This window comes from Pteropus medius, unplaced genomic scaffold, assembly GCF_902729225.1.
Source record: "Pteropus medius unplaced genomic scaffold, Ma_sr-lr_union100, whole genome shotgun sequence".
Taxonomy (NCBI): Eukaryota; Metazoa; Chordata; class Mammalia; order Chiroptera; family Pteropodidae; genus Pteropus; species Pteropus medius.
Window position 1 is genome coordinate 4,002,401 of NW_024347791.1, and position 26,674 is coordinate 4,029,074.

Here is a 26,674-nt window from a genome sequence, read left to right on the forward strand (position 1 = left end):
ATGGCTAAATGATGACAACTTGGCAGGCTGAGAAGTGTAAACCACTTTATCTGTAAAGCTTCTGTACTCTAGTAATTCCATCCATGTCCAACAGCTATTGGCATGTGCTTAAAATTTTTCCCCCTATTCATATGGATGGAGGTTGAGCAGTCAAAACTGGGGGAAAAATAACCCTGCAAAAACTGATTACACCATTGCCAGTTATTTTCTGGGACCATAATAATACGGCTTTTGTTATTTCGTTTGTATGCCAGTCTCCTACTACAAATTGAAAATAGTACATGCAATTCAGATATCTCTGAAAAGAAACCTAGTTTTGAAAAGAAGTGGCAACAAAACAATGGTGTTTAAGTAAATTGCATCATGATTGGACATGAACTACAGTTTATTATGCTCAGTATGCAAGTGGAATTTCAAGTACAGAATGTTCAATATTCAAGTTTAGACTGTTGACCCAATAAACCTAAAATGGATTATTGAAATTATTTTAAAAACTGGATTGGGGTAAATACAGTGAACCAAAAACATAACATGTTCTAATCTCTGTGTCAATATTAACAGATAAAATAAACATAGCATGTGTTTAGGATCTATATGCTAATTATGCTAATTGGAAAAGGAATGGAAAAATATCCATTGGCTTCCTATCCCCTCGAGGAAAAACAGATTAAAATGTTGGGAATCCATCTTGTTTTATGTGAGGCTATGAAAGCCCAATATCAAAGGAAGATTTTTAATTTAAAAATTCTCTTTAAGCCTGCAAACTCTCTTTGAGTCACCACTTTCTCATTTACCCCTTTCCTATCCAGCCTGCCCCCCCACACCACCAACATTGGGTAATTAAAAATATCGAGAAGCAGTAAAATGTTGTGTTTAAGGTCCTGATTTTGTATCTAGATAGTCTAGGTTCAAATCGTAGTCCTAAAATTGCTATGTGGCTCTAGGAAAGTGACTTAAGCTCTCTATGAGGTTCTTCACCTTATAATGGAAATATTAATAGTATCTAGACCATGGTAGTGTTGTAAAGAATTAGTAAATTAATATGTCTCACACAACATAAGCTCTCAATAAATTTAAATCATTATTATGTGTCTTGAATATACTATTCATAAATATCCTTAACAAAAGGAATGAAAGGAAGTAATAATAACAATAATACATAGCACTTTCAATGTTGCAGGTTCTGTTTTGAGCATTTTTTATATATTAACTCCTTTGAGCTTCATAATAACCCTTTGAGGTGATCCTATAGAGTAGAGGTGAAATGACTTGTGCAGGGTCACATAGCTAGTAAGTAGCACACCGGGATGTGAATCTCAACAGTCTGATTCTGGGGCCCTTACTCTTGAGCGTTAAATCTATATTCACTTCTTTTGAGCACTGTGACTGAATTTATTCATTATTCACTCAAAAAATATTCATTGAGAATCTACTCTGGGCCAAGTAACATTCCAGCTCTTCCTAATATTATTTATTATTATTATTACTACAGAGGAGAGACACAGTATCTTCCCCTCACAAATATTTCATATATTAAATAAACATGCCTATTGATGTACTATTACTTTTAAGCTTGTCCATGTTCATTTTGTTCATGGGCATATGGATAAATACTATTTTCCAGGTCTGTAGGTCTTTATGAAGTCTAAACATTAGGAGTTATTTCTTTTACCTTTTGTCCTTCAGCCAAAAGTACCCATCTTTGGGCCCCCTAATGTCTTGTACAATTCAGCACCAGGGACAGCAGACAAATCCTACTGGCACTAGGAATATATCCGGTTTTCCTTACAGAATTCACAAAGATCTCGTACTTCAGAACACACACACAGTATTAAAAAATATCTTAGGAAAAATCCTAGAAATTACCAAACACAAGTCCCTGGAACAGAGGAAAATTTGTACCTACAAGGCCACACAGCTGCAGCCAAGAAGTAATTAAGTTCCTAAAAACTAGTTTACTTATAATCATCCCATCTCAAGTGTACCGTCACCATCATGCAGAATTGTGTGTACATTGAGCAACATGGGTGTGGTGTACGGTGATGATTCCTTAAATAGGAATCAAGGAAGAAGTCAAGTAACCTGATTCAAGCTCCAGAGGAATTTTCATTTAGTCAGTTAGGAGCATTTATTTCCTAATATTATTTATTATTTCCTATTTCCTGTATATTTCCTAATATATTTGAAAGCAAGGGTGAAAAGAAGTTTCAAGGTTTGTTAGAAGGAAACTGATCCAGGTTGCTACTGATCCTGCCTTAGACACCGAATTTCTTTGACCTCATTGAGCACATTAGAATTCTTTCCTGCCTATCAATGTTTATTAGATTTGATGCTGTCTAATTCTGACATCCCAAAGGAAGGTGACTCACTCACAGTAAGCTTGTTATCAGTCTCTAAAGACATATCTAATCTGGATGACATCATCTTGTCTGGAAGATACATTTTAGGTGCATAGTCCCCAGAGCTCACGAAAGGAAAACTTTCCATTTGCTGTGCTTCTCTAATCTCATTCAATTAAAGCAGCTATGAAAAGCTGAAAGGAAAAAGAATGTGATTCTGTGAAGCAATATAGAATTACAGATTTAATCGCTCAAGATTTTATTTATTATAATAGTGCAAAGCTCTTCAAGGAAGTCTCTATTGGTATAAATAAGGGTCACCATAAATCTTTCTCCGTTCAACAATGATTCAAGCCCTACCACCTACAAGCTATGTAATCATGGAAACTTACTAAAATTCTCTGAGCCTCGGTTGCCTCTTCTGTATAATGAAGACTGTTTTACTTATGGTTCCTCACTGGAGCATAATAATGAGATAATTTGCTACCACATGGTATAGAATAATGGCAAGCAGAGGCAGAGGAAATGGGGCGCAGGTGACTGACTCACCTAAGGGAGCTGAAATACATTTCTTGAGAAAAAGAAGAAAATCCCCCTAAAGATTGGCATAAGGGTTTTCATCACTGCCAATGAAATTCTGCAACTGTCCAAATGTTTAAAAAGCCTTGAGATTTGGAGTACTAACTGGCCTCAAATTCCATCTCTATCACATATTAGCCACCATTCCTCCCTCCTTCCCAAACTTTTACTTCTTCAGGCTTCAGAAATATAATTCTTTCCTTGGAATATGGCTTTCATTATATTTTGGTAAAGAACCCAACTAGCTACTTGGATGAAAAGGTGGAGAAGTAGCATTGCATAGTGGTTAGGGGGCAGGCTCTAGAAGCGGTTTAAATTCTGATTCCACCATCACAAACCAAGTGACTTTGGGAAAATTTCTTAATCTCCCCGGGGCCTGGGTGTACTCATCAGTGAAATGGGAATAATATCAACAACCATCTCTTGAAGACGTTGGGATGATTAAAGGTGTTAATAGGCATAAAGCACACTTGGAATAGTATCTGGCACATAATAAGGACTCGATAAATGTCAGATATATAGAGAACATGCCAGACAAGATATAAAGTATTCCAGGCCCTTGGGGTGGGAACCCACTTCCTAACTTCCAAGACAGAAGTCTAAAGACAGAGGATCCTCTTTCCTTTGTAGATCTGATTATAAAACCATGTCTTATTTTCATTTACTTATTCTTCTTAAGGCTGTCCTTGCTTGGATGATGGCTCATACTCTGATCATGACTATGGTGGAAAGATCACATGAAAAATATTTTACTCTACGTTACAATGATGCATGAAGGAACAGAATTCTATGGACAGGAAGGAGAGGTGCAAGAATGTCCTGGTTAATAGCAGGAGACCCAGGCTATAAAAAAGAGTAAGGGAAAAGACATGAAACGAAGCTATGTGCTCTCCTCCTAACACTTACAATTGCTAACCTAGACCCCTGCTGATTCAGTCAGTTCAGTCTGCTTTCCTGTTGACATCATTCCAGAGCACAATATGAATCACCAAAGTGAGCAGATAATAGACCTGGAAGAGCTTAAGATGAGAAGGGGAGAGAGAGAGACCCAGGAAGGAAACTTCTAGTTAGGAGAAACTGGAGGTCTGAACACCCTCATGTTGCTGTGGGAGGATTATAAAGATATCATTACAACAGCTGTCTATAGGGCTCTGACCTGCAGTACAGATGACGACTCACAAACACACAGGTGAAGGAGATGAGATTTATTAGCGTGTATGTGTTCCCAGTCTCTCCATCTCCTCTACCTCACACCCACTAAAACAATTTTTTAAACTCGTTCAGCAATTAGTAGAGTTTTAGCCTGCTATTCCAATGTATTAGGGTTTTGCGATGCAAATCTAAAAGAGTATGAAGAATATGAAAAGAGAGACATGCCTGGAGATCCAAAAGAAAGGGAAAGAAGAAATAAAAACCAAAGCTGAAAGGGCTGGGTGTTAGAGTCTAAAGGATTTCATGAGAGTAAGCTCAGGAGCATAAATGGGATAAAAAAGAATGGAGAGAAATATTAAAAGAAAATTTAAATGGTTGTTTTAGGTTATAAAATGGACTTCTTTTATTAGTCTTCAAGAGAGCCAGGCATAGTTTAAAATTCCTTTTGAATGCTAGATTGACTTTTTAAACTATGATTTTATTGAGAGACTGATCCAGGGTCTAGTAATGAGGGCTGTGTGTGTGCGCACTGGACTTTAGAACTTCTGTTCCACTCAATAAAGACCTGGACTGGGACATGCAATCTCCTTTGTTCTCCTAACAAAATGTCGGTAAAGGCAAATGAGAAAACGTCAGTAAAGTTTATTTAAACTTTGGGAATAAAGTTTGAATGGAATAAGACAAAAATCTCAACCTTTTCCTGAGCAGAAATAGGAGGCGTTTCACTCCTGTCTCCATTCCCTGTGGGGAAGAAGGGCCAGGCAATAGATGACCTGTTTTAGTTGGATGAGAGTTGACATAATGTTCACATCATCAGAGAAATGACCAACTCTAATGATAGAAAATGTATATTCCTTAAGACAGCTGTAGGAGAGTTGGTTTTCTCCCTTGCCCAGAAATGTCTGTGCTGAGAACTCACACAGGGTGCAGCTGGAATGGAGGGCAGCCCTGGGCCTTTGTAGACCAGGGTTTGACAGCCAGGACTGCGGATGGACTTAGCTGGCATGAGCAGGGTCCTAGAATTGATAAGGAAGGAACTTGGGGCTATCAGCTGTGGCCTGGGGTGGGTAACACTGGGCTGAACTGAGAGTAGGGACAGAGAGAGTCAGAGCTGGCTTAATGAGAGGGTGAGATTGTGCCAGGCTGAGAAGTAGTCCATCTCCCATTGCACATCAGCCCAGCACCTACCCCTCCAGACTACACATCAGAATCTCCAGGGAATATTTTTAGAAATATACATTCCTATACCTTAGCAGTGGAGAAGATCTCAGGTGGGGCCTGGGCATGATTTTTTCATAAGCTTCTCAAATGATTCTAGTGAAACTTATCCACAAGCCAGAATTTGAAAGCTACCGGTTAAGACAATCACAACTATTCCCTCTCTGACCAGCCAAGAAAATGATTCCACTTGCCATAAACTCGTCAGTCAGACACACTTTTTTTTTTTCATTTCCACAGAAAACTCTCTCCAGGACAAAATGAAGGAAAATCTCTCAGCCTCTCTCAAATCATCTCCTCCTCCTCCTTCTCTTCCTGCCTTCTTTGCATTTCACATCAAATAAAAAACAGGGCTTTAATGTGTACAGAAATTAAAACATAAATGTTCTTGCCTCATAGGTGTTTCCAGGCAGATCTCGAGAGGCATTCTTGTAGACCCAGGAAAGCAGTGGTACAGCCGTGAGGGAGTCATGGGTGTGGAGGGCGAGTGCAGAGAAGTGGGAACCAAAAGCAAATACCTCACTCAGGGTCAAGGAGAGACAGTTCCCATTAGGGTTTAGGCTATAAGGAACCTGTAGCACTCCACTCTCCATTCAGAGGATCTAAGCAGGATCAGGAAAGGCAGGGTAGTGGCTCAGGGACAGTGAAACCAGGGGCTTAAAGGCCCCAAGTGGTGAGAGTCAGGAACAGCCAATCTAAGAAGGTTGGGGCCTTGATCTCAGTTGGCCAATCAAAGAGACATCATCTCTGATTGGCAGCACAGTGGTTCCCAAATACCGGCCTCTGGACCTGAGAAGTAGCCAAGGAACTAGTTTAAAATACAGACTCTCAGGGTCTGCCCATTTCTGGTCCTGGCCACCTTCTGTCTTCTTTGTTCTAATCATTCAGTCTGTAAACATGCACAGAGTGTTTACTATGTGCTCACAAGTCTGTTAACTCCATGAGAACAGGGATGGCATCTGTCTTATTTACCCTCAGTGTCTAGCATAGTACCTGAAAAAAAATCCACTCATTCAAAAATACTGCAGTGAGTGCTTACTATCTGCCAGGCTGAGCTAGGTACTGGGAAATCATGATTAATAAATATGTTCCCTACACTGAGTCTAGTGGGAGAGTCGGCCCAGGGGTCAATAAACCATAGCAACATGACAAGTGCTTGAACAACATGTGTTAACATTCTTACCTTCTGAACTTCACTCCTCCTACTACCGTATGAGAGCCAGGGAGATCATCCTGAAACACCAATCCAGTCACTGGATTGCTTAAAGACCATCGATAGTTCTGTTTCTCTTCTTTCCAAAGACGGCTGAAGATACTATGTAGATAGATGTCTTGGAAAGAAGTTTTCATGGTCAAATAACTGTGGACGACTCTGGGATAAATTAAGTAAAATAAATCAAGTTTCTTTAATATAAGATTTGTCAAAAATTGTATGAAGCAATGAACCTTGTAAATCTCTAAAAGGGAAGAGGACACTTTCTCATTCTTCTTTGACCGTGGCCCCTTTTTGGTACATCTTAGAAGAATTCGTGTTCAGAGAACAGATTTGGGTAAATTCTGACAGACTCCTTATGCCCGACCTGCATATTATGCCTCCCATGGACTCCCATGATCTCCTGCCCAAGCTTCTGCTCCCCACTCTCATTCCTGCACTTTAACAAAACCAAATCCCTTGGAAATATTCGAGCCTTTGCTCATGCTATTCCCTTCCCCCTCACATTCCCTGCAACTTCTTCAGTACACACAGAATTTGCCTAAAGACTATACATATCCTAGAAGATTCAGTTCGGAAAATGACTCCACCAGAAGCCAATTTCTGGTGCCTCTTCCCCACGTCCTCACATGCTCTCTCACACCCGCTACAGAGCCCACAGCATGCTGTTATTATGGTCCTACCAGACCATGAGCTTTGTAAGGGAAAGAGTCTTTACAAGCCTTTGCTTATCTCTGCTCTCCTACACCAGGGTTTCTCAGCCTTAGCACTCTTGATAGTCAGGGCTGGATAAATCTTGGTTGTGGGAGGATGTCCTGTGTACTGTACAATGGTTAGCAGCATCTTTCTCCTCTCCCAGTAACCCCACCACCACCTTATCCACCTCCCCCGAGTTGCAAGAACCAAAGATGTCTCGACACTGTCCAATAGTCCCTGGGGGAACAAAATCATTCTTGGTTGAGAACCATTGTCCTATATCCAGGGCCATGCCCAGCATCCATTAAACAAATATCTACTGAGCATATACTGCTTGTCAGGTCCTGTGCCAGACACAGGTAATACAACTGTTAACAAATCACATGCCGCTGCTTTTAAGTTGTTATTAATCTAGTTACAAGAATCAAGAGGTGAACAGACATTATTAAGGATGTAATAATAGTCATAGTTCCATGAAGGCTAAGAGAGATTTGCCTGTTTTATTCATTTTTATAGCTCTAGCTCCTAGGATAGTGTCTGATACATACTAAGTGCACATCAAATATTTTGTCTATGTATCATATTAGGTAAAATTTGTAGAGCAGTTATTATGTGCCATAAACTGTTCTAATACTTTATGTATATCAAATTATTTTAGCTCCATAATAAACCTGTGAGGTTTTGCTATTATACTCAATTTATAGAGAAGCAAACTAAAGCATAGAAATTATAAGTAACTGACAATGATCATGTATCGAGTGTAAGGCAGAGCTAAGACTTGAACCCAGGCAGCCTGGTTCCAGAGCCCATGCTCAAGTGTCCCAACTGTATCACCAAAGATGACTACAATTGATAGAACCTTGCTTTGTGCTAGGCATAACAATACAATAAGCTCTTTCTTTCATTCTTATCCTTACCATCATTTTATTTAAGAAAACCTGAAGCACAGAAAGGTTAAGTAACCTGAATGAGTGGCAAGTACCTAAGCTGACTTTGTACCTTATCTGACTGTGAGGACCTGCTCTCTTGACCACCATGCCATACTGCCTCGATTACAGAAGTGTAATAAATAATTGTTAGATAAATGAATGAGGAGTGATATCTAAATTATTTCTTTATCCTCTGCATCACTAAGCAGAGCCTGATACATAGATAGTGCCCCACACATGAGTTCTGAAATGATGGCAATGAAGTAAAATATATGGGACACCAGCCCGGGGATCCAATCTGATTTGTCCTCCTGGGATCTGCCTCAGAGTTGCTATGTAACCTTGAAGACTTCACTCCCACCCAACCAGTCCCCACTTAACCATCCAAAAAGGGAGGTTTCAGATTTCCTGAGTTCCCTTCAGCTCTGATGCTGGTTCCAGCAGCCATGATCCTGAGTAGACCCAGAGAACTCTTTCCATCTTGGAGACCAACCAAGTAAAGCTCCTCCTCTGAGTGTCCTGATTGGTTTGTTTACCTCCTGATGCAGGTACTTTTTTGGTTGCCTGGCAACACAGTGATGGAGACTGCCAGTTCCCAGAGGAGCAATAAATGAATGAGCAGGTATTCATGCTGGGAGCAGTGGCCACAGCCAGAGCAGCGCATTGCAGAATTTGTAACTCCACCTGTCCGGAATGTGCTTTTCCCAATGTGTTGATAGAGCAGCCGAATGGGCAATATTTGGGCCAGGGGAAAAAAAAAAATTTCCATTCTGGAGGTGGCAAAAATCCTTATGCACAATCTCACCTGCCATAAGGAAGGGGCCCTATCACGTAAATCATAGGCATAGATATGTGTTTTAGTATTGCTAACAAAAGATCTTCTGCTCTCTTCCATGTAAAAAACTACTTTTTCCTGTACTCCACCCGCCTTCAAATGTATATCCCATGTTCTGAATTACAGGACAGGTTACATAAATTGGCCTAATTGATCTCCATGATCACCCTACAAAACAGGCAGAACTGAAGTCGGCAGATAAGGAAATCTTTGGAAAGATTAAAAGCAGTGCTTCTGAGTTCAAGTCCTGACTCTGTCACTTATAAAGTGTGCAAATTCGAGTAAGTTTCTTAGCTTTTCTGAGCCTCGGTTGTTCCATCTGTAAAATGGGGATATTAATATCTATATCAAACTCATTGAAAGAAATAAGATAACACAGGTTAAACACTTAGCACAGAAGCTGGTGCATAGGTGAAAATTGTTGTTGTTATTGTTGTTGCTTTTGTTATTGCTTAGGGTCACATACACCACTTAAGTAATAAAGCAGAATTTGAATCCAGGTCTCTACGAATGCCAAAGCAAAATTTTGCCATTACTTCATCCCTCCTTTGAAAAGAAAAACCATAAGAATGTATGGTCTCAACAAATACTTATGTGCCACTATGAGATGGTGATAAGAATTATACCTAATTTTTATAAAACATCTCATAGACCAATCAGTGCTTTCCCATGCATCCTTTCACTTAGTATGGTGGTCACTTCTCTGATGTCCAAAGGGAGATGGTTTTAAAAAAGCAATTGCCTGTCAGTGGAAGTTAAACTCTGCTCTTCTACCAGAGACTTAAAAACTAAAAAAGGGAACTCCATCACCCAATGAAATCAGTCAGCTCCCACCCACACACATAAACACACATATATGTAATAGTGTATACACACATATACTATACACACTTCAATTTGCTTTATTCACTCAGCAATTTTCTTTGGCCATTATTAGCACATAGGGATCCATTTCATTCTTTTTAGTACTTTCTAATATTCCACATATGTGGATATGCTATTGTATACTTAGCCATTTCCCTACTGATGAACAGTTAGGTGGTTCATCATGCTACGATGGACATCTTTACACTGTGTATGTCTCCTTCTGCACATAGCTGAGTCTGTCATTAGGGAAGATTCCTACAGGTGAAATGGCTGGATCGTGGGATATAAGTATCTTTAATTTTGGTGTGGCCTCAAATCTTTTCTATTGGTGCAACCTGGTCTCTTGAGGATGACTCCTGCCAAACCATTCTTTCCACACCAAAGAGGAAATGAGATATGATATTTTCTTGATTAAATAATACCACATGCACAGGACCAGACAGGTCTGGAAAATAGAGAATGCACAGAAGGGATAAGCTCACATGTAAGTGGAGGGATTTGAAGGTGCCCAGAGCCCAGGCCCGAAGCACAAGCCCTGCCAGCCTGCAACAGTGCCCAAAAATTCCCTCGTTAGTGGCCTTCCTTTGGGAAAAAAGCATTAAGTCTCCAGAAGGCTCTTGTGGAAATATAAATATTCTGTCTTGTAAAGATGACACATGGAACCGTTAGCATGCATTAAGTAGTTTACTCAATGAAGAAGTGTGAAAACTTGAGCAAACAAGGTCACTTCTCTGAACAACAATAACTCTAACCTCAGAGGGTTTTGTGAAGTCTAATAAAGGGAAATATGTAAAATGACCTGAGAAGAACCTGACAAAAAAAAATGCATGTTTGATATAATGTAGTTTTTAGTTTTGGCTCAGAGAAATAAGGAACAGAATGGGTAAACTAAATAACTGGTTGTGATCGGAAAATATTGGTAAGGAAATGTCCTAAATTGGTCTTGTCTGAGTGTGGTCGCTCTAACTTCACACGCGCTATTCCAGGGCTGATGGTCCCTTCAGCCCCTAGGCCCTAAGAAGCAGCTATTATTATGAAAAAACTGAGGCACAAAGCCAGAAAGTTCAGAGTTGGGACCCAGAACAAAGTTTGAATGGTTTCCAAGCCCTTTCTCTTTTTCCTTACTAGGCTACAACTCAAATATTAGAACTTTATAGGATTCTGAAGGCTTTCTAAATTCCCAACATTTGTTATCTTGAAATAACTAGAGTTAAACTTCTTCAGACTAATATGGACAGTTGAAATTATTTTTAGAAGTAATAAGACAGAGAGAAGATGGGGAGACTGAGTCTTGCCCACCTGTCCTAACTGGGAAGAAAGGAATCAGGGAAACAAAACCGATGCTAGTAGCACTAAAGAGGCAGGGGATGTGGGCTGAATCTCTGGACTAGAGGAAGGGAAAGAAGGGCTTATAATCACAGGGAAGTGACCCAGTGCTTAACTGACAGAGAGAAGGGTAGTAAAGGGTATTTAATCATGTGCTTAAGTCCCCGATGCCTTATTTAACAACTATGTGCTCTTAGCCAGTTGATTACTGCTGTAAGCCTCAGTTTTAAAAATCTGTGAAATGGGAATAATCTATATGCCTACCTCTCAGGGTTGTTGGGATAATTCAACGGGCAAATGACTGTAGAATGCTTAGCACAGTGCCTCCATTGTAGCTGTCATGATGCTGATGATGGGGATGATGGGGATGATGGGGATGATGATGATTGCTATGGTTCTTATTCTCCAAGAGGCCGGCCCGCAATGTGGGTACCTGCCAGGGAAAATAGGCATAGGTGGAATGCCATAGTCAGCCCATCATCTGAAAGGGGTCAGAGGAAAGAGAAGAAAGATGAAAGAGAGAGGAGCAAGAGGACCACACTTTGCTGTCTTCCTTCCCAGGAGGGCAGAGACAGAAGTGGATGCCAGACATGGTGGATGCTGTTGTAAAACCCAAGCCCCTTACTCCAAAAGAACAGTGGTGGTTTGGGGCAAATAAGACAGAAACCAGTGGTGCTTGATGCTGGGCTCCACACCTCTGAACCACATTCCTTCATTATCCAGAGATTGAGGGGTCAGCGCATTGTCTGAGTTTTAAATGATAAGATGTATGTATTTCTTTTTTGAAAAATCTATCAGTTGATCATTTCAATGCAAATAAAATGAGCAACACTTGAAGAGTACTGATTATGTGCCAGGCACTGCTCTAAGAACTTTATATGTTTTATAGATAAGCAACCTATAGCAATTAGCTTGCCCAAAGTCACACAACTAGCAAGTGGCAGAGCAAGAATTCAAACATAGTCCAGTTTCAGCTTTCACATTCTTAACCACTATCATTTTTGCCTCTCCATGTAGTCAAAAGGAAAAAAAAATCAATTTTCAGACTTGCCTGGTTATTCCTTTGGTGATTGAGCTCGGCTAAAATGATGGGGGAATATATAGAGACCAGCGTAGATAGAGTCATAATTAGGTGGGGTTTAGGGTAGAAAGAAAATGACGTGGAGGGGTAGCTTCTTTGTGGTGTCCCTGTGCAGACAGACCTGAAAAATTCAAAGTGGTGCAAGTGGAGAGCAAGGAAGATTTTAATCCAAATGAAAGTGGCTCTGGATTTTCCAATCCCATGCTGGTTCTAAGCCAAATGCAACCAGTATTGAGATCATAGTAATTGCCAGGCACTTTCATGTTTAGGCTTCGCGACAGTCCTGCAAAGCTAGTTATATTACCCTAGTTTACAGGTGAAGAACCCAAAGCTCAGACAAGTGAGGAGGCTGACCAAAGGCCACACAGCCAGACAGGAAGCTGTGAACTTGGATCTCAAACTCCAGTTCAGCAGGTCTCAACCTTGATTACACAGTGATGTCACCTGGGAGGCCGATAAAATATATGCCTATGGATACCCAGGCCTCATGCCCTGTCAACTGATTTGGTTGGGGCACCAGGGGCCCTGGCATTGGTGTATTAACCCCCAGACGTAATTCTCACATGCAGCCTCTGCTTAGGTGTTTCTATTGCCCATCCCACTGGAGCTGGTCTCCTTTCCGCCTTGCTGCAACTGCTTCCCAGTTAGTCCTGCAGGCAGATGTATTAAAACATTACCTTGCAAGTGATTTGATCAGCTAAAACCTTCAAGCGCCCTTAACTACAAAGGAACACCCACTGACATCTGCCTCTCCTTAAGGGGGACTCCAAGGACTTGGAAACTTATTTTTCTGGTTGCCATGACAATCTTTTGCAATGTCAGCAAAAATGTTCTGTGCTACAAATAAGCAAGCACACAACTGTTCAAAATCTTGAGCTCAGAATCTGCCTCAGCTCTAGATCAGGCCGTGTTGCCTCTGAGACTTCACTTAGGAATTCTAGAAGAGAATTGTAGATGTTAAGACATTTTAAACACCCCCCTCATATTTCTAGGGCTCAGAGATGAAATGAATTGCCTCATGTCGAGGAGTAAATTAATATTCCCAGATTTTCTTTTATTCTATGTCCCAGCTCCCCATCTTCCTAAAGATTTTTATAATCTAAATTGGAAAGAGGGGAAATCGAAAAGTTCTCCCACTTTTTACCTTTGGTGTTTTTTTACTTAACTTAATTTTTTAATAAAAATTGCATACATTTAAGGTGTACAACATGATTATTTGATATACATGTACACAGCGAAATGATGACTTTATCAACCCTCTCTGGATAGACTCCAGATCATTTTACTCCTCCATATGGTAAAACAAAGCATTTTACCCCTCACAGGCATTCCTGCACTTGTACCTCTTAGACCAATCTTCAAACATAACAATTCATCTTTGTGCAAATTTTAGGCACTATGATATGTAGAGAGGAGGAACTATGAAAAAATCCTTTCTATGACCTTAAAAATCTTGTTATGGATGGACAACAGGATCAACTATGCCCTTGTTGGCAAGCATGAACAAGCTAGAGCTGGATGGAGTGAAAACTTTCCTGATTCAGGACTTGAATCCCAGTGTCAGCTCTGTCCTTCACTAGCTGTGTAACATGACACCAAACTGTGTGTGTTAAAAGCATGCATATCCTTTGTTGTCGGACAGAACTAACAACCGTTTGAGCTCTCAATTCAACTATGTATTATGAACTTGTGCGAGCCTCAGTTTCTTTGCCTATAAAATGGGGATAATATCTCTTAACATGATTGGTATATGTGTATGTAAAGCATTTAGCACAGTGCTGGTAAGCAAATGTTAAATATATGACAGCTATTATCAATATAATCTATAAACCACGAATACTATCTAATTTGCCTATATCACAGGAATGGGTATGAAATGAGGGAATTCATGTGAAAGGACTTTGCAAACTACCAAATTTACGTACAGAAGGTATTATTTCTACAGTTGTTTTTGTTATCATAAAGGCTTGCTCACTTTTTTTTTTTTTAAGATCTGTTATATACAGTATATTTGGGCTCTTCTTATCAGAAATAAATACATTTTTTCACCACCACCACCACTAACACTTTATGGGGTTGTATTTCTTACTGAGTAGTAAGAGAACATGCATATCTGTCACCGTGTGTGCATCCATATGTATGCAAATTCCTACTCTGAATTGTTCCCCAGGGAAAGGGTCCTATAATGCAATATGTTTTTTCCATCCGGGATCCATCCGGATTCTTGGTTAAAAGCAAGAGAAATAATTTGGGCTGCTAACACAAGAAGGGAATCTATCAGTGCTGTGAGATTCACAAAATAAAGTTGGATGGGGGACAGGGATGGCATTAAGGACCAGGCTTGAGAAACTGGCAGAAACCTAGGGAATTCTGGAGGTCAGCCAAGATTCATGACCAAGCAGCAACCACTGGTCCAGCCTCTTCAGGATGTTGCTGCTGAGGCCACCATCAGTCTGATCAATCTCATAGCCAATTCTCTCCTTCCCTGTCACTTTCTGGAGAGACAAAGTCCCAGGAGTGAGCATCTAATTGTCCGAAATTAGATGACATCCCTGACGCAAGGATTCTGGAGGACTGCGAGGTAGAGAATTATGGAAGGACCTGGCCCTGAGAATTGCCACGTCTCCGCACAATGAAAATTCCTCCCCAAAGAAATGTGGAGGTATAAATGCAGGTAGCTTCTAGGAAACCAGCCACCTTTTGTCCAGCTCCCATTTTACTGATGAAGAATGTTCAGAGAGGTTATTCAATGATTACATGTGATATCTCCTGGCTCTCAACCCCATGTTCACTCTCCTACACAAAACCCAATAATTTATAAAATCATAAGCCGTTTCTCAGCTTTAAACAATATCTCAGGTGGGGATAAAAGGGATGGACTCTATGGAGAGCAATTATCTGTTCTCAGGCTCTTTTCATTACATAAGTTCAGCACAAAAGAATAAATAATGCTCGCATGCAGCTGACCTCCAGTATATGATGGAGAATCTCATTACTGCAAAACCCTTGGTGATATATATGGAGTACTGACTGCCATACATTGAATTTTCAGTAGAAACCATTAAGTACTCCTGCATCTAATTGCCTTCCACCCCCTCTTCATAGTGCAATAAAGACAATTTTTTCCATGCTGTAATTTGCCTGGTTTCTCAACTAAAACTCTGCCTCACTCTGTTTCTTTTTCTTCTTTGTTTAAAACTGGTACTAGTGAGGCTTTTTGAATTTGCAGACCCAGACAAGAACATTCTTCCCATTCCCCCAAGCAACTTTTCAGTGCCTATTTGAAAACCTCCTCTTTTTACAGGTAGGGAAACTGAGGCTTTGAAAGGATATGCTAGGTGGGTAGAGGCATGAGGCTTGCCAAATGCCATGAAAAACTACCCTGGGTTTCCAAATTGAGATTTCCTCGATCCTTTTATGTTCCACTATTGCCACCATCTGTGTCTGAACAGAAACTGTGAGGAATTTCTTAAAGGGACCTGATATATTATCTAACCCAGAGGTGGAAAGTAACAGCCAAAGGAGCAAATCCTGCCTGTATGTGGATTTGAATTTGTCCAACAGTGTTGGCCCAAATAGTCTTAAATTTTTTTTTTAATTAATTGCCAACATTAAAAAATCTAGAGGTTTAACATAATTGGATTTTCTGGCTCTTCAATAAAAATCAGATCATCTGGGAACTCAGGGCCCATAATCCCATATGGCAAAAAGCAGTTGTTGCTGAGTAATGACTGCCCCCTTAGGCAGGTGTGCACACCTCAGCAAGCCACAGGCTCCAACTCTCCCCGTTCTATCACACCCTGCCAGCTTGCCAGCCTCATTTGTTACATCACTGCCCGCCCCTGACAGGGTTAGAGTTTGGGATCCCTGAGCTAGTCTTCTTCCCTCTTAGTTACTGAACTTGGGTCATTCCCTTTTATTGACTGTGATCACTTACTAAGGGTCAGGCAGTAAGTGGAGATGCTGGAAAAGAAACTTCCAAGGGCTCAGTCCTTTCTCTCCTCCCTTTGCACACTACGTGCTTTCTTTTTCTTGGTGATTTTTACAGTCCCAGGTCAGGGTACCCCCCAATGCATAGCTCTGGCCCCAGACTTTTGCCCTGTGCTCTAGACTTGTGTATCCAGACATCCACTGTTGGAGGAGGTCATCAAGAGGACATGACCGCTGGTTGACCTGAAACCTGGACCCAGGCAACCAGAGGCTCCTCCCTCCCTCTCTTGTCCTTGGAATGTACCTTTCACCCACTGTTTCCACAGACAGAGCTGTTTCAAAGACACAACATCCAGAGAGTAATGTGTTGTTGAGACCATCTGGACTGACTGTGTGTGACTGAACCCAGTTAAGGCTTCTATATAAACTGTTAAGATTCTGGCGGGTGGGTGTGGAGTATCTACTGTCTTGAGGTTGCCCAAGACAAGCCTCATATGTAAATTCCTATGCTTATTACACCTGCCACCTACAACCTGGAGTGGTATACCTCTCTCTTCTGTCTCTCCTTGCCCTCCGCGTATGGAGGCCAGTTTTGAATTACCCTCCAGGAGACTCCCCAGGTTGCAAAGCAAAACCTACCTTAGACAAGCTGCTTAACCTTTCAGTGCCTTCATTTCTGCATCTGAAATATGGAGATAGTGAGAGTACATTTTCATCATAAGGTTATTAAGAGAATTATAAGACAAATAGTTTAATATATGTAAAACAATTTGAAGAGAGCCTAGTGCTGTTGTTGTAGGATGTCTAATAGGCCTCTCAGTTGTCTACAATGGAGCCTTTAATTTCCCTCTGCCTCTAACCTGTTCCTCCTTAGTCTTCCCGATATTGGTCATAGAATCATTATCCTATGGGTGGCTCAAGCTAAACACCTAAGAGTCATTCTTCATTCATCCCCTAAATTGAATCCATCATCAAGACCTTTCATGATACTCTCAAAATATATTTCAATAGGTTCACTTTCCCCATCCCTGCTGTTACCACCTTGGTCTAAGTCACCATCATGGACTGGACTTCTGGAATAGCCTCCTGCTATGGACTGAATTATGTCCCTCACCAGAAACTAACAATACTGGCACCATGATCTTGGACTTCCAGGCATCAAAACTGTGAGAAAATAAATGTCTATTGTTTAAGCCACCCCATCTGTGGTATTTTATTATGGCAGCCTGAGCAAACTAAGACACTTTTGAACTGGTCTCTCTGCTGCCATTCTTCACACAACTGCCAAAGTGGTCTTTTACCACTGTCACAGACTCTCTTAAAACCTCTCAATGGCTAATTTTTGTCCTTACAACAAAACTGAAGCTCCTCACATTGGCCCACACGGTTCTGGGTGATTTAGCTCTCGTTGGCCCTCTGGCCTAGCCCACTTTCCCCTAGGTCACCACTCAACCATCCTAGTCTCCTCCATTCCAGCTTCAGAACCACGGTGCATTTGCTGCCCCTGTAGGCAATGGAATCGCTTTTATCTTTCATCTTCTAGTTCAGAGTGGTCTTGGAGACAACCCCTGGCCCCCTTTCTTCCTTATAATCACTCTCCATAATGCTCACAACGAGCCGACATTATGTTCTTTGTTCACTTGTATAAAGAGGTTGCACCCACACCTACCCCATGCAAACTCCATGAGGGTGATCGATAGACTTTGTTCCCTGTTGCATCCCTGGTGCTAAGTGTCCTACCTGAGACATCTGTGGCCGTGGATGACAGGTTTGTTAGAGGCGCCTCCTGAAGTCCAGGGAGGTCAGATGACTTTCTCAAAGCTGACTTCCAAAGACACTGCACTCTTCGTACTCCCCAAGGGCTTTCTAGATGCTCTTGGGATCTAGAATTATTACCTCACTTGGCTGCCTGAGCCGGGGTGGGCTGAGCGAAGAAGCAACTTTCCGTTCGTGGAGCTGCGAGAGGCGGCGTGGTTTGGCGAGGCGGGAAGGGATGGCGGGGGTGGGGCCTGCGGGGGCGGAGCCGCGCGGGGGCGGGGCCGTGAGGGGCGTGGCCTTACTGCCCGAGCCAATGGGGCGCCGCGGCGCGGGGAGGCCAGGCCGCCGAGGGGAGACGCTCGCGCGCGGTGGGGTGAGGAGGCTGAGCTCGGGTGAGCAGCGGATCCGCAGGCGACCGCCGCATCCAAGTCACCACCGGGCTCCGGGTTTCAGGCGGCTCGCAAGGTAAGCAGAGCGCCACAGCGAAGTAGACTTTGAGGGGTTTCTGGCAGCAGAGAGTCCCCTCCGCCCCCCAGCCGGGACTGCTAGTGGCGTCCTCGCGCCTGGCTGCGCACCCGGGAGCTCGGCTCTGTGCCCATGGGAGACGGGAGCGCGGAGGGGCCCGGGCTGCTGCCACTCGGCCGCGGGGCCCGGCCCTGGGACAGACGGGTCGCTGTGCGGGAAATGTCGGAGGGGCTCAGGATAGCGACTCCTCAGATAATCTCCACCCAGAGCCCGGGGTAGTGCTTGCGGGGAGTCGGGGACCGCCACGGTGGGACCTCTGCTCAGCCTCGGTCTTCAGACACTTCCTGGCCCGTTGCCCTGGGGCTAGCGGGTCAAATTTGTCATACCGTTTTCTAGTCTCAGGCATCCCGAGGCACAGGAAAAAAATTCTTCCGAGAGGTGGTTTCCCTGGCCAAGGTAGAAGCAGAGACTAGTTCTTGATACAGCGCCCCTTGTATTTATTCAGCATTTATTGGGCTCCTATTGTGTGCCAGACACTGTGCTAAGTAAGCCCTAGCCACACGAACAGGGGCCCTGGAGGAGCTCCTGGAGATAAGAAGACAACAGGAGGAACAATTATAGTGCAGTGTAATACAGGGGAGGCGAAGTGGAGAAGAGGAACATGAAGAAGCCAAGAGGGCTTCGGAGAGGAGGTGACTATTGCGTGGGCACTAGAGGAGTAGGAGGGTTTGCCAGACTGAGAGCTGTGTGTTGGGGGTGGGGAAGGCTTGATGGGATAGCAGAAATTCTATATAGATTTTCTTGTGCAAAGGTAAAGAAACGGAAAAAGTGCAGTATCCTGAATTAAGAGCATCAGATAATCCTACATCAGATAATCAAGTAAGTCCGAGGCTCATTGTGACGAGGAAATGATCTGTCAACACGGCAGGGAGCTAAAACATGCACAGATCTTAAAGTACAGCCTTAGACTATTTAGAATTTTGCCCTGGGATGAAGGAAGGCAGTGGAAGAATTCGGATCAGTAATCAAGTCACTCTGGCAGCTCTGTGGAAAATGGATGAAGACTGAAGCAATAGAAAGCTGTTAAGTTGCAATTATTATTTCAGATGTGGCTCCAAATACTCTGGACCCTTAAGGCAACTGCATCTGCCCACAAACCCCACTTCCCGTCTTCTGGGTATGGATTCATTCAAGTGGGGAGGTGTTGCCCATGTGACGCCTGTTTCTGCAACCTGCAGGTCATTTTTGTATTATTTCTGGAGGCTTTGACCTCGACCTCATTATCAGTAATTACCCCTGGAGGATTGTGATCTGCTGGCCCCTCTCCCTCTGCTCCCCATTCTGTCTCACGGCAATACAACCTCAGCTATTAGAGGCTGTAGTGAAGAGCAAAGTCTTGCTGGGGAGTCAGACCAGGAAGTCACTTTAGCTATGTGCCTTGGGGACATGATCAACCTTTCTGAACCTCAGTTTTCTGATTTAAAAGGTCATCATCATATCCACTTGCCATAGGTCAGGTTCCTTGGAAAAAGATTCAGAGACATTTTTGTGTAGGAGGATTCTGGAGAGTGGTCTCACTCTCTAAAGGGGGAGGGGGGAGGGAAGCAGGACTGGGCAGAGGGAGAAGTTGATTTGTGATCAGTGCAAGAGAGGCCTCAGTTGATCCCCTGAGACATGTGGCCAGGCCTTTGAAGCCCAATGTTGACCATTTAGTGGGTGCAGGCCGGGAGCATAACTGATGTCTCTTCAGCAGGACAGTTCCTGAAGAGTGACTTAGCTGTCAACTGTGAGCAGCCCACACTCCCTGCAGCTGGGCATGGGGGAGTAAGGGGTGTTTGCACCACAGCAGCCACCTCACAGGATGGGAAGTAAATGAGATAACTGACAAAGTGCGTTGCACTTTGCCCAGTGCAGAGCAGGCATTTAAAAAGTGTTTGGTTTTTTGATTTTTGGTTTTTTTTTTGCCTTTAAACTTCTTGACTGAATCTGAAAATGGACTTGGAGTTGAGTTGAGTAAATCAGCTTTTTGTGAGGAAAGAACCTTTAATAATAATAGCCACGATCACTACTCTTCCCTTTTTCAAGTGCTTATTATGTCTATGCATTTTTTTCCTAGTTATTCGGTAATTCTCCGAGTTAGGTACTTTTATTCTCATTTTACAGTCAGCCCAGTTTTCCAAAACCCAACAAAGTAGGTGTCCTTTTGCCATAAAATAATAACAATAACAACAACAATCAAAATGATATGATTTGTTATGCTCCCTAAAATGATTTCATCGGTAGATTAATTAATTAAGTCATTTATTTTTAATCCAGTTATTAATTTAATCAATGGGTATCGAATGCCTCCTAAATGGCGGGTGCTGTCCTGGTGCTGGGAATACAGAGCAATCTATTAGAGGAGACAGAGAAAGACATTAAATGCTTTGCTTCTTCAAAAGAAAACAATGAAGGATAGAATTTCACATTGCATAGCCAGGATGTGATAAAGAGTAATAGACTCTTTTCCCAACCGACTCTTTCTTGTCCTTCAGTTTCAATATAACCTCCTCAGAAAAGCCTTTTGGACCAGCCTGTATAAAGCAGGTCCCCTCCCTTTTACTCACTCTTCCTAGCACTTGTCCATTCATTTTATTGACCTTTCTATTGTTGGTCCTCCCCACTAGACTGAAGGCTCCAGGAGACATACATTGCTTTATCTCAAGAGCCCAACACTATGTTTTGCACATGTTTCTTGAATAAGTGAAATGAATGAAGGGTGAATCTACTTAACAGAGTGGCCAGGAAAGAGTAGGCTGAGGAGTGATAGTCACACTGAGATCTGAGGGATGAGAAAGATCCAGCAACGTCAAGACCAAGAGGCAGTGGAAACTGCTTGTTCAAGGGCCATGAGATGGAGGAATGGAGCTCAAAGTGATTGGGGAGCGGCATGAGATGAGTTTGGGAAAGTAGATGATGCCTTGGGAGGCCATGTTGAACTTGGATTTTACTTAAAGTACAATAAAAAGTCGTTGAAGGATTTTAAGCTTAGTAATGACCTGACGTCATAGTATATATTTTTTTGTTTGTTGTCTGTTGTGCTTCTAGGAGGTAAGCTCCATGAAGAAAAGTGCTCAGTAAATATTTCTGAAGAGAAAGGATGATTTGGTTTATGCAGGTACTGGTGAAAAATGCAGTAGAGAAAAGAATGGGATCTTGTCACAAATTAGGGGTTAGGTGAGAGAGATGTGGGTCCTGACTACAAGATAGCAATTATATAGGGGGAAAGTAGAAGGATTGGAGTGATATTAGGGGTGCCAAAAGGACTTGATACATTAGATACGGGGAATACAGTAAATGGAGGATCAAGGATGACCCCCAGGTTTATGGTTTAAGATTAGGATGCCAAATGTCCATCAATAGATATGTGGATAAACAAAACGTGGTACATACAATGGAATATTACTCAGACATAAAAAAGAATAAAATGCTGATACATGGTACAAAGTGAATGGACCTTAAAAATATTCTAAGTGAAAGAAGCCGGACACAAAAGATCACATATTATATGATTCCATTTATATGAAATATCCAGAATAGATAAATCCATAGAGGTAGAAAACAGATCGATGTTTTGTGTTTGCCAGGGGCTTGAGGGGAAGAAGGATAAATGGGGTATGACAACTTAAAGGATAATTGGTTTCCTTTTGGAGTGATGAAAATGTTTTGAAACTAGATAGATGTGGCAGTTGCATAACATTATGAATGTACTAAATGTCACTAACTGCACACTTTAAAATGGTTAATTTTATGTTATATGAATTTCACCTCAATTTTAAAAAAAGATTGGGTGAATGGGAGCACCAATCATAGAGTAGAGAAGACTGGGTGAAGAGCATATTGGGGTTAGGAGAGAAAATTCAAATGCTCTCTTGAAGATACCCAAGGTATCCACATGGCGCCTAGTGGGGGAAGGCTGGGCTGGAGATACAAATATGGTAGTTGTCAGTACTCAGCCAACAAAATAGATGAGATCTAGGGAGAATGTAGAGATGCACATCTGAGCCTGGATCGTCCTTTAATTTGAACCTCATACTACCTATGAGGAAGTGCTGTTGTCCTCCTTTTCAGATGAGGAACCAAGGCCCCCCAAAATGAACTAGCCCAAGGTCAGATAATTTACTCTTGTAGGTTTCCTGGCTTCCAGTCCTTTGTCTTTACTATCTTAGCGTGATGCTATTTAGAACTCCAGCAAAGACATTCCCCTCCTTCCTACCCTCCCTCCCTCTTTTCCACAATCCTGTTTGAGTTACTCACCTGTGGCAGGCACTGGGCTAGGCACATGTTGATGAAGAAGATAGAAATGGCTCTAATTTTGTGGAGTTTACTGGGTAAACAAGCAGCTGCAGCCTACTGATATAGGGGACCTTATGATTCTGGATGAAGGGCATCTACACTAGGTTTGAGGGTGGAACGAGGCTTCTTAGAGCAAGTAACAAAGCTCATCTGAGATCTGCAGCAGAAACAGAAAGATTGGACCTAAGAAAGAGAATGATTCTCTGCAGGGTTCATGATCCCTGAACACCTCCTGTGGGAATCCATCATTCTCTTCATTCCCCGATTCTTCACAGGTCACTGGCATTTTCCAACTCATCAGGAGAGTCTATATTTTCTATAACCTTGAGGCAATAAGTAGACAAATGGCTTGGTTTGATTTCAAGTGGGAGCTTCAAAGGTGGAGCCAGGTAGTCTGCATACAGCCTGGCTTTCAAGGCCAGGCTTCGATTCTTGAGCAAGTGACTTATTTTCTCTGAACCTTACTTTTTATACCTGTGAAATGGAGTCAGTAACATCCACTGCTCAGTGTAGGAAATAAATGAGATGATCCAGTAAAGTACTGGGCACATAATAAATGCTCAGAAAAATGTTATTTCATTTATCTTTTGGAGAAGAAGAGTTTCTGAATAGACCAGTGGTCTCCACACTCTGTACACTATTTAAGATACAGGTATCCATGCTCCATCTGAAGGATCTGATTTAGATGGCTTGGGGTGGAGCGTAACAATCTGTAAGTTTAGAAAGCATGCCCAGATGATCCCGATAAAAGCAAGGTCCAGGAACATTGCTTTAGACCAAATACTTGAGTCATTGCTATGATGAACTGGAAAGGGTTAAGCACTTAGAAGCAGAATGTTGCCTTCTAGGAATTATTAGCCAATGATGGTGCTGATCGATGATGTAATGTCTTTGGCTGGCACTCCATTGGTTAAGTGTATTGTTTCTCTCAATTCAGCTGTGTGAGAAGCAAAGCTGGAGCCCAAGGGTTAATAATTCTGTGGCAGCAGATAGAGCTATTTTTTTCCATTCCTCGTCTGCTAGGTGTGAGTGTATAACACGCAGCAGATTGTTGCCTTTCTTCCAATAAACAGCTGCACCTTCCTCCATACCTCCTCCCAAGGAGAGCACATGTATCTGTAGTACTACGGAGGAGGATCGGGAGCAGGGGGGCGGAGGGGGAGGAGGGAGATCAGTTAAGGAAGAGAGAACCCTTGCAAAGTTCCGTGCTGCAGTCTCTCCTTGCCTCTGGGGACAGGCACAGCTCTGTCTTTACAGAGGTCCTACTCCTACTGGATGAATTGCTAAACTGTCACCTGCTTCTGAGCTCTGTTCAGCCTGGTGGGACCCTCAGAACTGGGAGGTGAGCCCAGGGATTTGGAAGGGGGAGTGGGTCTGGCAGAGAGGAACCTGGGGGCAGTGGGAGGGAACAGCTCTAGGCTGAAGGTCAGGCACAGGCTCCATCCCTCTGCTGCCTGGGCATGCGGTGTGCACTTGGGCACCATGGTCCCCTCTCTGGGTTGGTTTGCTCAAATACAATATGAAGCTTCAATTAGGGCTCTCTGAATTCTGGGAGACACTGGCTGGGAGTGTGCTCACCAGGAGCTATAAACAAGCATGCTCTTGGTGTAGCTTTCTGTCAAATGCTCCCTGAAGATACATGCTTTGCTCTGGGAATCTGGTACCGGAGGGAGTGTCAGGTTGGCGCTGTCTCCCTGGAGCCAGCTGTAACCCAGGCCCCTCCTTACATTGTCTGGGCTCCCTCTTCAGTGCTTCCACTCAGCAGTGGCCCTTGGCTGAGCTTTCCCCAGAAACACCTGAATGGTCTCAGGGATTTTGATCATATCGTTTGAGGGGACCTTTGGGTCCCTGACCTGGAGTTATGCCTCAGTGAATTTGGGCACTTTCCTAGTTGTCTCATGCTGGAACTCTTAAGGGTTGGGAGAGGAATTCCTTTTGTGTTATGGATGGTACAGTTGTGATGATTTTCTCATTTGTGCTTAATGGAGTGTGGATTAATTGCTCTAGCCTGAGACTTCTCACCTTGCGCAGAGAGGATCCTAATGCACGCATGTCTGCCCAAGGTGTAAATTGAAAAGAGCAGAAGTGAGGAGGGGCACAGGGAGCAGAGTAACTGGGAAGGCAGCTAGCAGGAAACCCTGACCTTTATTTCACAGGTAATTCAAGAAAACCTTGCCTTTCGTGGATAAGCTATGATGCTCCTTCTCTCTTGCAACCCTCTAACAAATATGTAAATACAAAGTTCTGTTATTTTTATTTTTCAGAATTTGGGGAGTTCGCAATTTCCTTAGGGAGAGAGGAGCTTCTCTAAGGGTTCTCTCTGTGTCTCGGATGACCCTTGGCATCTGCCGCCCTGTGTTCTGGGTCAGGCTTTGCTGCTGAAGAACATGTAGGTCCTTGGGCAAGTTGCTGTGCCTCTCTGAGCCTCAGTTTCCTCATTTGTTAATCACAGAGGTAGGAGGGAATTGGACCAGCTGACTTTTAGAGCCTTTCTAGTTCTGTCTGTCTATGCTTTGGGTTGAGAAAAGCCTTTGGAATCTGAGTCTGTCGATTAAGTGGGTCAGATGGTAAAGCATATTTGAACAAAGGGACATGCAGCATATATCCTCTGGGTGCTGGGACTTTACACAAGTTTTAACTTATTTCACCTTCCCAGTAGCCCTGGGATTAGGTGGAATGAACCCCAGTCTACAGATGTAAAAATCAAAGCTGAAGGAGATTCGGTGACTTACTCGAGTTCATTCTTAGTAAATGTTGAGACTAGTGTTTAAAGCCAGGCAGGTGAGTACACGGGGCGGCAGTACATGGCAGGGTAATGGAAGACCTGGAGCTGGATCCTTATCTAGCTTTGCTTCCTTGCACGCTCTTCTTTCTGCTGGGAATCATGTACTGAGTTTAGGATCAACTAGTTCAGCTAGATTATTGTGAATTACCCAGTTTACTGAGACAGAAGATTAGGGGACCCTGGGTTCAAAAGGGACCTTACAATCATTTGTATCACTGAGAAAATGGAGGTCCAGAGAAGTTAGGTGACTTGTTCCATGTCACTCAGTGAGTTGATAGACCTCAGGGGGTGGAGACCGAGACTCCTTGTTTAGGTGTTTGAAGTTGTATTATTATTGATGAGTTTTTTAAACCTTCGTTTGAGAACTTTGTGACCATTTGATTTAGTTATTCTCACACCCAGGTCCTTTTTAAATGCCAAAGGGTTGGAGTAAGACTCATTGAACAGGTACTTGGCACCTGGCATTGTGGCAGGTGTCTGAGACATGAAAGGGGGTGATAAACAAGCCAACTCTGAGACCTGGTCAGTCTCCTTGTGGAGCCTCAGGATATAAGCTGTGTTTCGTGAGGGTCAAAGTCACAGGTCAGCAGTCTTTCCCAGTGGGTGGGCTGAGGCTCAGATCCATTTTCTCTGCATGTTCCTGGCACCTAATCTATACCATTATAAGAACACTTGCCACATGATGCGTGGTCTCTTCTTTGTCTTCCCAACTAAGCTGCATGCTTCCAGGGCACAGCTCACAAAACGTGGAACTTAATTAAGTGGTGGAGCCGCTTCATGGGGGAGGTGGGTTTCACTATCTTAGATGTACAGAGATGTATACTCAGAAAGAAAACCATCAAGTAATTATTAGAAAGAGCAGTGCAGATACACGACGCTTTTTTTGATCACTATAACATTAAGAAACAATCATCCTAATACCAGGCTTCAATATTTTAATGGTCATCATAGGAAGGAGGGATTATAATTATTCTGCAGTGCGGGGAAGCAGAGCCAGCAGCAATATATGGCAGTTAGAGGGAAGCAGATAGCAGATAGAGGAAGAGTGTGCTCGTGATGGGAGTTGTCCAGGGGTAAGAGTCTACCTTCTACGCGCCTGTCATCAGAAGTGGGTGGTAACCCTCAGGGACTGCTGCCCTGGCAAAGAGTAGCACTTGGTAGCCTCT

At 42.8% G+C, this 26,674-nt stretch overlaps 1 protein-coding gene and 1 long non-coding RNA gene across 3 annotated transcripts in view; one reads left to right on the forward strand and one right to left on the reverse strand.

Moving 5' to 3' along the window:
- Positions 1-18,148, reverse strand: part of LOC120614891 (uncharacterized) — an 87,017-nt gene extending 68,869 nt beyond the window's left edge. For both annotated transcript variants that reach the window (XR_005656112.1, XR_005656111.1), the window contains exons 1-3: positions 17,906-18,148; positions 16,805-16,847; positions 6,472-6,660 (exon numbers count right to left, since the gene is read on the reverse strand). This is a non-coding gene — a long non-coding RNA (uncharacterized LOC120614891). The remainder of the gene's footprint in view (positions 1-6,471; positions 6,661-16,804; positions 16,848-17,905) is intronic.
- Positions 18,149-18,276: 128 nt separating this feature from the next.
- SYN3 (synapsin III) overlaps positions 18,277-26,674 on the forward strand; it is a 409,605-nt gene continuing 401,207 nt past the window's right edge. Inside the window, exon 1 of the mRNA XM_039877852.1 lies at positions 18,277-18,388. The gene's annotated coding sequence lies outside the window, so the exon portion shown is untranslated. The remainder of the gene's footprint in view (positions 18,389-26,674) is intronic.